The sequence below is a fragment of the Mytilus galloprovincialis genome, chromosome 5 (assembly GCF_965363235.1).
Source record: "Mytilus galloprovincialis chromosome 5, xbMytGall1.hap1.1, whole genome shotgun sequence".
NCBI classification, from domain to species: Eukaryota; Metazoa; Mollusca; class Bivalvia; order Mytilida; family Mytilidae; genus Mytilus; species Mytilus galloprovincialis.
Window position 1 is genome coordinate 29,164,934 of NC_134842.1, and position 14,058 is coordinate 29,178,991.

Genomic DNA, 14,058 nt, shown 5'->3' on the forward strand with positions numbered 1-14,058 from the left:
TACAGTAGTTCCTTGATTGATTGGCTCTTTTGTGGAAGCCAGTTTTTATTGGCGGAGGTAGTTGATATGCCAAAAGAGACCCGCTGACATTTTGCAGGAACGCTGGAAATCATTGTAGTCAAGTAAGATTAGTGTCGTACGCACCTGTCACGTGACGTTTTCGAACTCACAACCAACTTGAGGTTGCCAGGCTAGTGATATGTCGTCGTTGAACTACTTAGACCACGCAGCTGTCGAAGTCTACAACTCGAAACGAGAATTAGTGATAGACAACAAATAGAGGGAGAGGTTAAATTGTTTCTCGAAGCAAGACAGCTAGAAAAAAAAAAACAGCTAGAGGGCGTACGCCCCCCTTTGCTTGGACATTTTTTTGTAAAATGATTAATCAGATTTCGTGAACTTTGCCATTTCCTGTGTATTTAATTTTTATGCGACAATTCTTTACTCATAAAGATTTTTTCGCTGATATTTACTGATTATGTCAAAGTCATGTGATTCGCTATGGTGGAGTTGACCAGTGCGTCGAAAAACGCCACTCAGTCATTTTGAAATTCCCATTGCTTAGGTTGAGACTGACACTCATGACACCTTCAAAGCGACACAGGATTAAGCAATAACGTATTGACTTATATTCCACAATTCCACCAAACAGAAAGTTGTACTCTATTACACTCTCATGAAAAAATAAGTTCCACGGCAATATTATTTACCTACGATTTTGTTTAACCCCAAACGCTCCAGCCTATTTAAAAAAACATAGCTGAATAATGATCCCCAGTCAGTATAAGCTCTAGATAGATTTAAAGTCTAAGGTACGAACCATTTGATTTGAGGAGGCAGTGTGAGATATTTGAGTAAAACAAATCTGACTCTGATTTTTAACTTAAACAAAAGTTCTGGCCGTATCTTGATTGAAAACAATAATCCTGTCCACTTTTTTGCTATTAGGAACGAAAATTTCCAACAGAATTATTAAGCATTAACTGATAAACATAATGAATAAAAAACGGTCGTATTTTTTAGGGGGCCGGAGGGTTGCATGTCTGTTTCGCTGAACTAATATATTGAATATTTTTTTTCAAGACCAGACTGCAACCTGCCTGCTGGGTGTGGCCTTTATTTCTCCATTTGTCGACCGTCGTTCATAAATTCCTTGTCATTTCAGACTCATTCGTAGCCTTAGGTTAATTTGGAACCCCTTATTTCCCTTCATTTAGTTTGGTGAAACATATCAACCAAACATTTGGATAAAAATTACTTGTTTGTCTTTTTTAAATTGTGTCGGTCGTATTATAAATTTCATCGCCCAACAACAAGACATCTGCGAGGTTATGCAAACTTAACTTACAACAAACGAGAATTTCCCACGTCTATTTTTTACTGACAAGTCCCACATCAAATATATCAGTACAAAGCTTTGAATCCATACTATAAAATATACATGCCCCACGTCAGGAACCGTTTAAAAAGTGCATTTTACCTTTAATTAATGTTTTTTTAGCCCAAAAAAGGTCCCAAAAATTTTGGCGAATTTTAATTACTTCGCCCCCTTCCAAAATCCTTGATCCGCCCCCCTGGCATGTTTGTAATAAAGTTGGTAGATGGAAAACTTTGTACAGCTCTTAATTCATATAAATAACAAGCGCTGATCCAGACATTAAAATGTGGTGTATCAAGGTGTTCCACATTAAAGTTAAAGCATGCCCTCAATTTGGGTCATCTAAAGAAAAACAATAGAAAAAAAAAAAACTAACCACAATCATGATTGCTTACTTATATTTTTTGCCTGTTATATATAGTCACTGATGTATCAGTTGTATTAGAAAATAATTTCAATGAACCATAATTATATCTTTTTAAAGTAATTCATAATCAGACTACATGTATATCAATCATTTTCAATAAAAATACACGTTACCTAGATAACTTGTCGTTGTTAAGAAATGAAATTCATAAGGAATTGCAGAAAAAAGAAAGAAACTATATGATTTGATTGAAAGCACCAGTTAATTGTTAAAGGAGAATTTCCGGATAAGTATAATTTTGGCCTAAAATTTGATGTGCATCTGATGAAAGATATTTGAAATTTTAATGTCTACTTAGTCGATTCTATCAGTTTATGTAAAAGTTTTAACCTGATTTTGTCATTATAGACGCATATGTTCAAGCTTGGGAATAAAAAAAAACTATCAAATATGCCATTAGCGTGACTTTTCTTTTTTTTTTAAATCTTAAATGTAAGTGGTCGCATTCGTGTACAGTGTCAACTTTGATATATATAATATATGTTATCATCAAATACAATATATATTTAAACTCTAAGACTGAACACGAGTGCGAACAAAAACCGTTAACAAATGAGCTCAAATGATAAAATTGGGAATATTTCAGTAATTTTGCATGTATCAGTGATGGTAGTACCTGGCGCATGTGCATTGAATATAAAAACACCCAAAATTTATATAACACAAGTGTTTTTCTTTCCAAAAAATAACAAACATTTAACTTTTTTAACAAATTTGTGGAAATGCTATATTTTTGGGTCAAAAGGGGGTCTTACCAAGCCTACTAAGATTAGACAATACATTTTTTTTGGATCCAGTAGTTGTCTGTTGGATGACTACCATATGACTTTTTGGATGAGGAGGTATCGAATTTGACCTGTTGCTTAGGCCAAACTATTAATTATACTTTTATGCACAATTATTTCCGGCCATGTGTGGGACAGAATGTTCATGGTCATCTTGTCCTTGGCAAGATAAAAAAACTCTCACCAGATTAGGTCAGAATAGTGCATTCCAAAAATCATTTCGTCGCCGAAATATCAAATGTTGTCCAATTATCATTTTTTCATTAAGACGTTGTCTCTTGCTTTTTAAATATGAAAGACACTTGGATCACTAAACTTCGCTTCTATTTTATCGTTTTTGAAAATTCCAAATTCTTAGAATTTTCGTATGATATAAAAAAAACTGGTTCTTAGATTTTCATATTTTATTATGTTATTTCTAGGCCATATTATTTTACTAAAACAAATTGAATCCTTGAACGTGTCAACATTAATCACACCATTCTTCCTTAAAATAAACCTAGTTTTTGTTCGTTTTATTATAACGCCTTGTATATGCATCATTATCAACATTTCATATGACAGTTTGAGTATACAGTTTAAATGCAAATGTAGAAAAAAAACATCGTTCTAAAAAAATAGTACAAAACAATTTTATGGAGATAGTAGTTTAAAAGTCCGATTTTAATTGTAACATCTTTTCATGTTTGATTGAAAATCTCACGATAACTTAAATTTAGAAAAAAATAGAATATTTACTAGAATGCTTAAGACTTGCTGTAAAGCAAGTGTATGTGGACTTTTGTAATAGAAAATCCTTTATCGTATCTAAATCTTTATTTAATCTTCTTGTATTGAATTATTGTTTTCCCGTACCCTAATTTGTCGATATAATTCCGTATGCGGTGACCTTAATATTACCAGGCTTCTTGTTAGAACTTCCGTTACCGCACAGCACAGGAGCGAGGGAAAATCTGTGAAGAAAGATCGTAAACAAATATGTATAATGCAAAGAAGGAATAAAGTAATACATGATTCTTTAAGAATTAAATTGAATACATACTTCTGGTTATTAATGTCACAACCCAGTTACTTCGATGACAAAAAAGTATGCTATCAACAATCACCAAATGACATTTTATTTGTCGATAATACGTAATAATTTAAGTTTGGGTGTAACGCGTCTTCTGATTGGCTGACAGTATTTTGTCGACACAACTTTGTCGTAAGAAGATGATACAATCAATTTTTTTTCATGAATTACTCTGGCTTTAGAATTAAATTAGAAGGAATCACTATGATATTTGTTTTTCTGTCTATTCGAAATAACATCAAACATGTGGTGCACACTTTAAAAATAACCCGCTACACAAAATTGTCTCGACAAAACACTGTCAGTCATTCCCTAAATAGATCCATAATAAACAATAAAAACGTGCATAGAGGACTTAAGTTTAGTATACATACATGCATTTGTTTAATTATTTCATTAACATTGCAATAACAAAAAAAAAAAGTTGTTTCATATGAAATAAAAATATCCTTAATGTATTAAAAAAATCATCACTACCATTTTTTTTTATATGCGACCTCTTTTCTCAGTTTATTGTTTGTATTGTTTTTTTTTACAAAACTTTTCGTTATTCAAATGAAATATTATTCAAACTAAAAAAAAAAAAAAGAAGGAAGAAACGCACTGGAAATTATAATTCTGATGGTCAGAGGCAAACTTTAAACGCAAATACAGTAAAAGATAATAGCTATTAGAACCAAAATATGTTGACATTGGTTATTAAAGACGCGCGAGGGACCAAAGTCAACATGCGCGAGGGACCAAAGTCAATATGCGCGAGGGACCAAAGTCAACATGCGCGAGGGACCAAAGTCGACATGCGTGAGGGACCAAAGTCAACATGCGCGAGGGACCAAAGTCAATATGCGCGAGGGACCAAAGTCGACATGCGTGAGGGACCAAAGTCAACATGCGCGAGGGACCAAAGTCAATATGCGCGAGGGACCAAAGTCAACATGCGCGAGGGACCAAAGTCGACATGCGTGAGGGACCAAAGTCAACATGCGCGAGGGACCAAAGTCAACATGCGCGAGGGACCAAAGTCAACATGCGCGAGGGACCAAAGTCGACATGCGCGAGGGACCAAGTCAACATGCAAGTGAAATTTTGAATTTAAAAACAAACGACATTTACAAAGAACTATAAAGGTGAAAACAAATTTATCAAAGATGCTAGACTAGAATTTGGTAAGCCAGACGCGAGCGTATCGCTCAATTTTAACCATTTTGAAGGCCAAATCAAATATGAATTTTAAGAGCATAACAAAACAAAAATGTAAAAAGTTGAGCCAAATACGGCAAAAGTAATATATGTCTAAAGTTAGAAATTATAAGTTTTTCGAATAATAAAACAATACATGAAAAGCTAATATACAGAAAATTCAATGAACATATCAATTATATTTCAGTTCAACACAAAAGTGCTGACTATTAAGCTGGTGCTACCCCCATGGACAAACATACCCTGTAGTCCGGCCGATCGGTGAAAAAATTGCTCAAATAATGAGGAAAGCACCAAATTCTGCATGATGTTACATTTTGGTGTACTGAGTAATATTAGCTATGGACCCACCCTCAAAATTCAATATGGCGGCTAATTTCAAGATGACCGCCATATATTCTAAAATATTTTCCAGTGTTGCACAAACCACAGTGGATTGATGCTGGAAGCTCAAAATTCTACAAATTTTAATGATTCGGCGTACTGAGCAATATAAGCTATGGACCCTACCTCAAATTTCAATATGGCGGCTAATTTCAAGATGGCCGCCATATATTCTAAAATATTTTCCAGTATTGCACAAACCACAGTGGATTTGATGCTGGAAGCACAAAATTCAACATATTTTAACGATTATGTACTTAGCAAGATTTTATTTTAATCTATCTTTGAAATTTAAAATGACGGCTATTTTCAAAATGGCCGCCTTGAAAAAAATGCAAATATTCATTATTGAGAACTGACCTGAATTTAATCATTTCATTAAAGAATATAGTGTCATTCAATCTCTGTTCCAGTTCTGTCCTTTTGATTTCCCCTGGCTGGTCATTTCCTATACAAAGTAGTAGCTTTCATAAACAGCAGCAGTAGTAGCTTTCATTAAAAGCTGCATGTTTGTTTTGTCTTAGGTCATACATAAAAGCTGTGATTTGAGATCTATCTGCCGTAAGATATTATTCATTGCCTATCTTATTTCTTGGTTTGCAATATTTTGCAATTTGAAATAGTATACTGTGATTTGGGAATTGTATCAGTGATACAACAAATCAATGAAATGGCAGGAATTGAGAACAAGAAGGACAAAAATATTGAATTTGCAGAAACTGAATCACTTGGGGGATATGGAGACACCCAAAGCTTAAGACACTTTAACAGATGACAACTATATTCAACAATTGTACAAAGAAGTTTTAGTAGATAGGAAATCTATTGCTTAAAGAACAGCTGAGATTGACCGCAATATAAAACAGAGCGAAGCACGAATTGATAGAATATGTTATGGTCTCATAACGAAGCAAGCTGAACAGAAAGAGGCAATATATATTAATAATGAACAGATGGGAGCAATATATCAGCAACTTCAGCAGTCTGAACAGAGGATAGACCACAAGGCTTGTAGTAAGCGCTTGGCGGAATTGACGGTCAGAACAATGAGAAATTCAATGATGTGGTGATACGGATGAACGAGCTGACAACAACTGAGGAAGGAGACACAGTTCAATTTAAAAGTGCACTTGAACAGCAGGATACTTTCAAAAAAATGGCATCTGTTGTAAGTGAACTAGTGGAGAAGCGAAATAAAGAAGAAAAAAGGTACTGCAATGGACACATCATCTAAGCCAAAATTCGACCCTTAAGCTAGTACAACACAAGTACACCAAAAGTACATAACAAACTTCTTGCCTTAGGTCTTTCCCCAATAATTCACATGAGCCATCAACCGCACAAACTCTGTTGAATGCAAATTTGGTGTCTTCACCTAAAGTCGGTAGTCCTATTGCATGGCCCTTTGCCCTGATGAGACAGTTCAAATCATTCAACAACAACCTCCATTTTAAGAACAGAAACCTCTAGTACCGATAAAGGATACCAGTAAATGGTTTATGTGTCTTCTTACGGACACTTACAACCTACTATAAATCAATCATATGTGGTTCAGAGCTGAACACCATTACAGAAACAATTGGCTACAAGTTGATCTATCAAGTTTCTTCCATGCTGATTGCAGTGCCTACTTACGGTATCATCCCTGTCGAGTCAATGACAAATCCTCCACCTCCCACATTTATTACTCCAATTATGACAACATCATCAGCTTCTGGAACTCTAACAGGCTTGCCACAACGTTACAGTAAGCTGCCTCCACTGACCGATCCAGGAAAGGGCAAAGGAAACTAATGGAGAGTGGCATCAGCTCTTCTTCAGACTCCTCTTTGGAGAGAGAATATACACCATGGCAAGAACATTCTGGTGCAAAGAACCGGATTCGAGCTGTTTTTTCCCATAGCATTGAAATTAAAATTGATTTATAAAAGAAAAAAACATTCAGACCAGGTTGGAACCAAAGCATTCCTTTTAAAGATAAAGATTCTGCAAGGCATGTAAAAGAGAGGAACGTAGAAACGATCAACAAGGCGTTTAAACAATTGAAAACCTCAATATCCAACCAGATAGCGATACATGGACCAAAAACAGTCAATTATGCCCATCGGCAAGTCTTCTCTGCTGATGGAGTAGTATCACCGATCGATAAAGGGAATATGAGCAGGGCTTTGGAAAATGGTTCGTAACCTCACTCAAATTGTCACAAAACTAGCTGGTGTTATGCTTTCAACTAATCAGCGTAACAGTGGATTGGCCGATCAATATAACCTTGGGCCTTCTGATCAATATAATAGTGGAAGATTACAATATCAAAGGAAGATAATCTGATAAATTGACAAGTTGAAGAGCCCATAGCCATATAGTCGCAGTAGATCGCCAGATAAAAAACAATTCAAGTGTAATGCATATCGACCAGAAACACCCATACCAAGCCAAAGATGATATAGTCCATAAGGACAACGGTTAGCATCTCCACGGAAAAACTCCAGAAATCTCAGTTATTTCAGGCAACGGCCACCTTCACCCCAACAACGGAGTCTTTAAACAACAACGGGTCGGACCAGTGGGCCAACGCTCGATTCCAAAGTCTATTTGCCATGAAATATCACCTCATGACAAAACCGAACAAAGGCCCACGTCTTCTTCCGATATTGTCATCAAGACTAACCATTATAAATAGCCTAGCAATACGAGATATTATATATGATATGTGACCAGAATGTGAACATAAATGTGGACACTGTTGCAATGATAACATTACTGAATGAGAATTTTTTCTAGTAGACATTGAAGATATGGAGACCGTAACGAGATTTGGTTGAACAGCTGGTTACTGGGAAGATTTAAAAGAACAACCTCTCTCGATATTGATAGAAAAAAAAACATAAAATGGGATGTATGCAAAGCGCCCTAAACAGACAATGATATACTTGGGCTAGATATTTTTGACACACTGGGCGCAGTGATAAATCTGAGTACTCCCACACTTACCATCAACAAGAAAGTGAAACATGCGGCATTTGTTAACAGTGGAGGTGAGATTTCAACTCAGTAAGTTTGCATGAAACAAACAATCACAGTTTCGCCAAACTTTGAAATGGCTATTACCTTTCAGTAAAACTAATAAAAGTGCTAACCAGGAGTTCATCTAAAAACCATGCCCGCTGACTAGTTGGAAGAAGAAATTGTTGTCCCTTATTCATTTGAAATGATGGCAATTGTCGCATCCGCCTGAAGAAAGCTACACCTATATTGGTTTCATAGAATAATTTGACGATATAGTGGGCACGACAGATGAAACCTGATAAGTGACGTAAGATGTGGCATTGACGAGACACTAGACAAGATGCCCTCGGCACTGCCTAAAAGTTCAGATAAGTTACCTAATATGCCACCACATTTAACCAACCTATATGTCAATGTTCAATCGACTCACTTCAACCTATTTCATTCCAACCACTAAAACTGAAAGCGATGAAAGAACATTTACAATAAAATCTTACATATTGATTATCATTTTGATTTTTACTATTTATTTTTTTTGTATATGCAGCTATATTTGCAAATGTATGCGTTCTAGAAATAACCAAACTATTTTATTTATATTTAAGAATTAATTGATAACAAATTCAAGAACTTGAGGACCATTTTTTAAGGATCATTACTTTAATTTTAGAAATTATTTAAAATACCTTTCGGACAATTTTGATATTTATAACGTTTTTCCGCCATCTTGAAAATGGCAGCCATATTTGATTTTTCTAAGTGGGTCCATAGCTAAAATCAAATGGTATACTACCAAGAACTGCTGTGCAAAGTTTCATGCTTTCCTCGTCAAGTGAGCAATTCTTCTCTATATCTGCACCAATCGGACGGACTACTGGCAGTGACATCAACCAAGTAAAAACTCGTTGTTGTAGTACATATGCATATTTTACCCGTTTTTTCGAATAATTTTTCCTGTTTGTGTACTTCTAAACTTCTAGGGACCAACGAGTCTTATGTTCAACCATTAAAGTATATTGAATTATTTTGCACTAGCCAGGATAATGCATAGAGTTTACATAAATCCATAGTGATTTTGTTTGATATTAGACAAAATGTCTATGAATAGAATGCTTGCTATTGCTGAAAAAGTAAAATTACAAAAATACCGAACTCAGCGAAAGTTCAAAATGGAACGTTCCTAATCAAATGGCAAAATCAAAAGCTCAAAAATATCAAACGAATGGATAAAAATTGTCACATTCTTGACTTTAACATTACAGATAGTGATACAGATATTTTAGTATGTTTTTTTTTTACCAATTGTAGGTCCTAGAACAGTTTTTTTAGGATGGCATTGCTGTGGTGGTTATTATGCTTGGTGTCGACTGTTTGTGGGCATGGACCCAGTAATTTCATAGGAGATTATGAAACATCAGCCATAATGGAGGCAGTAAATACGGTTGATGGTCATCATCATCAGATGATGGTATTTGGACAACCACGAACAAGTTAGTATACAGTTCAAAACTCATTTAAGATCTTAATATAAATGATATTGTACATGGCGTGCAGTTTTTGACAGTTATGAACTCTAAACGTAGGATGGGTGTATGTCTAGGAATACCATATTTGTCATGCGAATCTTGACTTAATATATAAATGCACGACAGCAATTATCTATAAGACACTATTGGAAAATACTGATCAGACGAGTATACAGACTTGATGATCTAAGAACACGAAAACAAGTTATCATGAAGTAATTTAAGACTCATACGCATCATATTGTCTAAACATGATAAGGAAAAGAAACAAAATTACCGAAATCAAAGGAAAAATCAAAACAGATATTCCTTTTTCAAATGGCAATATCAAAACATATCAATTGAACGGGAAGCCACTGCCATATTCCTGACTTGGTACATGCATTTCTTAATGTAGAAAATAGAGATTCAACTATGTGAATTTAGACAAACCTCTCACTTGTAAACTGATTCGTGCTTATATTAATCGAGGATCAAATAATAAACTTTCAATGATATACTAAACGCATATTAAAATTGACATTGATTTCAGGGGCTGGGACAATCATCAATGGTAAACGAATGAACGAAGCAATGACCAATCTATATTTGTTCAGTAGACATATGTCCGGTCCAGAATATACAGACACCATGACGAGATCTGCAAAAATTTCTTGTATGGCAACCCAAATAATGTTGACAAGGTAAAAATTAATCAAACATGTCGAGATTGTAAACAACTTTTTTTTTTATCATTATATGCAAAGAAGTAACTATAATTCCCAAAAGAAATAAATATAATCTGCAAAAACATAACTTAGAAATAACTAAGAAATAACTATAATCCGCAAAGAAATAACTTAGAAATAACTAAGAAATAACTATAATTTGCAGAGAAATAACTTAGAAATAACTAAGGAATAACTATAATCCGCAAAGAAATAACTTAGAAATAGCTATAATCCACAAAGAAATAACTTAGAAATAACTATAAAATAACTATAATCTGCAAAGAAATAACTTAGAAATAACTAAGAAATAACTATAATCCGCAAAGAAATAACTTAAAAATAGCTATAATCCACAAAGAAATAACTTAGAAATAACTAAGAAATAACTATAATCCGCAAAGAAATAACTTAGAAATAACTAAGGAATAACTATAATCCGCAAAGAAATAACTTAGAAATAACTAAGAAATAACTATAATCCGCAAAGAAATAGCTTAGAAATAACTATAATCCACAAAGAAATAACTTAGAAATAACTAAGAAATAACTATAATCCGCAAAGAAAAAACTTAGAAATAACTATAAACCACAAAGAAATAAATTAGAAATAACTAAGGCATAACTATAATCCGTAAAGAAAAAACTTAGAAATAACTAAGGTATAAATATAATCCGCTAAGATATAACTTAGAAATAACTAAGAAATAACTATAATCCGCAAAGAAATAACTTAAAAATAGCTATAATCCACAAAGAAATAACTCAGAAACAACTAAGAAATAACTATAATCCGCAAAGAAATAACTTAGAAATAACTAAGGAATAACTATAATCCGCTAAGATATAACTTAGAAATAACTAAGGAATAACTATAATCCGCAAATAAATTACTTAGAAATAACTAAGAAATAACTATAATCCTCAGAGAAATAACTTAGAAATAACTATAATCCACAAATAAATAACTTAGATATAACTAAGTAATAACTATAATCCAAGAAATTACTATAATCAACAAAGGAATAATTATATACATGTAAGACCTTATAATTACCTATACTACCAATTGATATCTTGAAATGACAGTATATTTTATGACATACATTATCCCATTGAAAACACAGTTTTATGAGGGTGTTCATTTTTTTTAGTTCAATGCTTTTATACTATGTTTGCGTGGTAACTTTTGGCAAAAAATGCTGTCAAAATGTTTTGAACGGATAAAATGAAGAATGCGATACTTTTCAACCATAGACAAATTACAGTGACTTGACTGTTAGTGTTGCTATTCACCAATTGCAACTCATTCAAAATTTTGACCCAATTGCAATTTGTTTTATTAAATCAAATTGTTCAACTGGTCAAAAATTTGAACAAACTGTTCAGCCAAAATGTGAAAGTGCAAAGTGATAAAATAAATCATACTTACAATCCTATAAGTCTGTAACTCCACTGTAGTGATGTATTTCCTAAATCAGTCTATCAATCTGTATAGTTATATTATTGCCATTACCATAATAAAGGTGAACTGTTTTATTTTGAATTGCTATAAAAATGTCAAAACTAAGCTTTTATAGAGTTTTTCTTTCGAAAAGTATTCTATATTTATAAGAATCACACACTATGTGAATAAAAACATTTCATATTCAGTAAAATATTTGAAATTGCAATATGTTTGTAGGAAGGGGAGATAATCGCTTTTTGGTTTCAAAAAGTCTTTATTCAAAAGAATAGTATTTTAGGTTATCTCCCCAAGGAAGCATATTGTTATTTCATACATATTTTACTGAATATGAAATGTTTTTATTCACATAATGTGTGATACTTATAAATATAGAATACTTTTCGAAAGAAAAACTCTATAAAAGCTTAGTTTTGACATTTTTATAGCAATTCAAAATAAAACAGTTCACCTTTAGTATGGTAATGGCTGTAATATAACTATACAGATTGATAGACTGATTAGGAATTACATCAATACAGTGGAGTTACAGACTTATAGGATTGTAAGTATGATTTATTTTATCACTTTGCACTTTCACATTTTGGCTGAACAGTTTGTTCAAATTTTTGACCAGTTGAACAATTTGATTTAATAAAACAAATTGCAATTGGGTCAAAATTTTGAATGAGTTGCAATTGGTGAATAGCAACACTAACAGTCAAGTCACTGTAAGAGCCATAACATTGGCTAAATTACAAAAAAGTAAGAATTGCATACATTTGGGTTAGATAATGCAAAAACTTAGTTTGAGTTCCGAAATAAACATTGAATATATATCATGTACTATGAAAAAGTAGCTGCCTACTTTCATGAAGAAAAATAATATAAGATCCATGCACAAATTGTCTTCCCAAATGAGCAATGGTGCATGCTTCACGCATTAACCGCAAGCAAGCTTTAAAATGATATGAAATGCAGTCAATAGGTAATGGTACCTTATGAATTGACTCAAATACTTACATTTATTTTCATTTTATAAATATCCTACCTTCATCAAAAGTATGAAAGATAGCGTGACGGGTAACTACAATGCAGATGCAATAACCGATGATATATAAAACAAGATAAGTTCTAGATCTGGTATTTGCGATGTCAGCATAAACACACTTTAAAATGTGTCAATTTCTGTTCACAGAGGTGATGTACCCAATGATGGAGCGTTTCAACAAAAAATGGCACCATTTTGTTCTATACCAAAATTACGATGCAATCCTTCAATGAGATTCCGTACTGTTGATGGTGGTTGCAACAATCTTAATTTTCCATTACGAGGCAGATCTCACACAGCACAAGAGAGATTTCTGCCCCCAGAGTACGGCGACAGTAAGTTTAATTATGTGGGGGTCCTATGTGAAGATTTTATTTTTGCTTTTCAATTGAATAAACTTTACAAGATACCTAAACTATAAACTAGCTGATGAAATTCGTTCAGCCTAATATTCTAAATAAATGTACATGTCCTCATTTGTTCTTTTAAAGAGTTCTTTTAGGGAAAAGGAGTGTTGTTATGAGAAATTCGTGTTAAAATGGGTAAATGTAAATAATACATCAAACACATTTTAGAACTACTGTAAAGGTACCACTGATATCACACTTGGTGAGTTTAACTCAGCCCCATTGTGTAACTTACATGTATAGCATTGTCGATAGCAAATTTACCGTTTCAAAATCCAAAGAGTTATGCATGTTATGGGGAAGGTGAGTAGCCGTTTCAAATCATAAGAATTATGGGTATTTTTCCATTTAAAAAATCCGTAGTATTATTGGTAATTAGCCGTTTCAAAATCGTAAAGGTTATGGCTTTTTCGTTCCACTAATATGAAAATTAAAGGCAACAGTAGTTAACCGCTGTTCAAAACTCGTAAATCTATGGACAAAAAACTAAATTGGGGTAACAAACTAAAATTGAGGGAAACGCATTAAATATAAGAGGAGAACAACGACACAACATTAAAATGTGACATACACAGAAACGGACTAAGCATTATACAAAATCCAATGAGAATAACAAATATAACATCAAAACCAAATACATGAATGTGGGATAGAAAAGTACCGTGACACGT

The 14,058-nt window shown here is 33.4% G+C and overlaps 1 long non-coding RNA gene across 1 annotated transcript; it reads left to right on the plus strand.

The window, feature by feature from the left end:
* The first annotated feature begins 9,564 nt into the window (after positions 1–9,564).
* LOC143075560 (uncharacterized) lies at positions 9,565–13,309 on the plus strand. The gene is made up of 3 exons (XR_012978346.1): positions 9,565–9,742; positions 10,311–10,461; positions 13,128–13,309. It is a non-coding gene; the product is annotated as an uncharacterized LOC143075560 (long non-coding RNA).
* Positions 13,310–14,058: the final 749 nt, after the last annotated feature.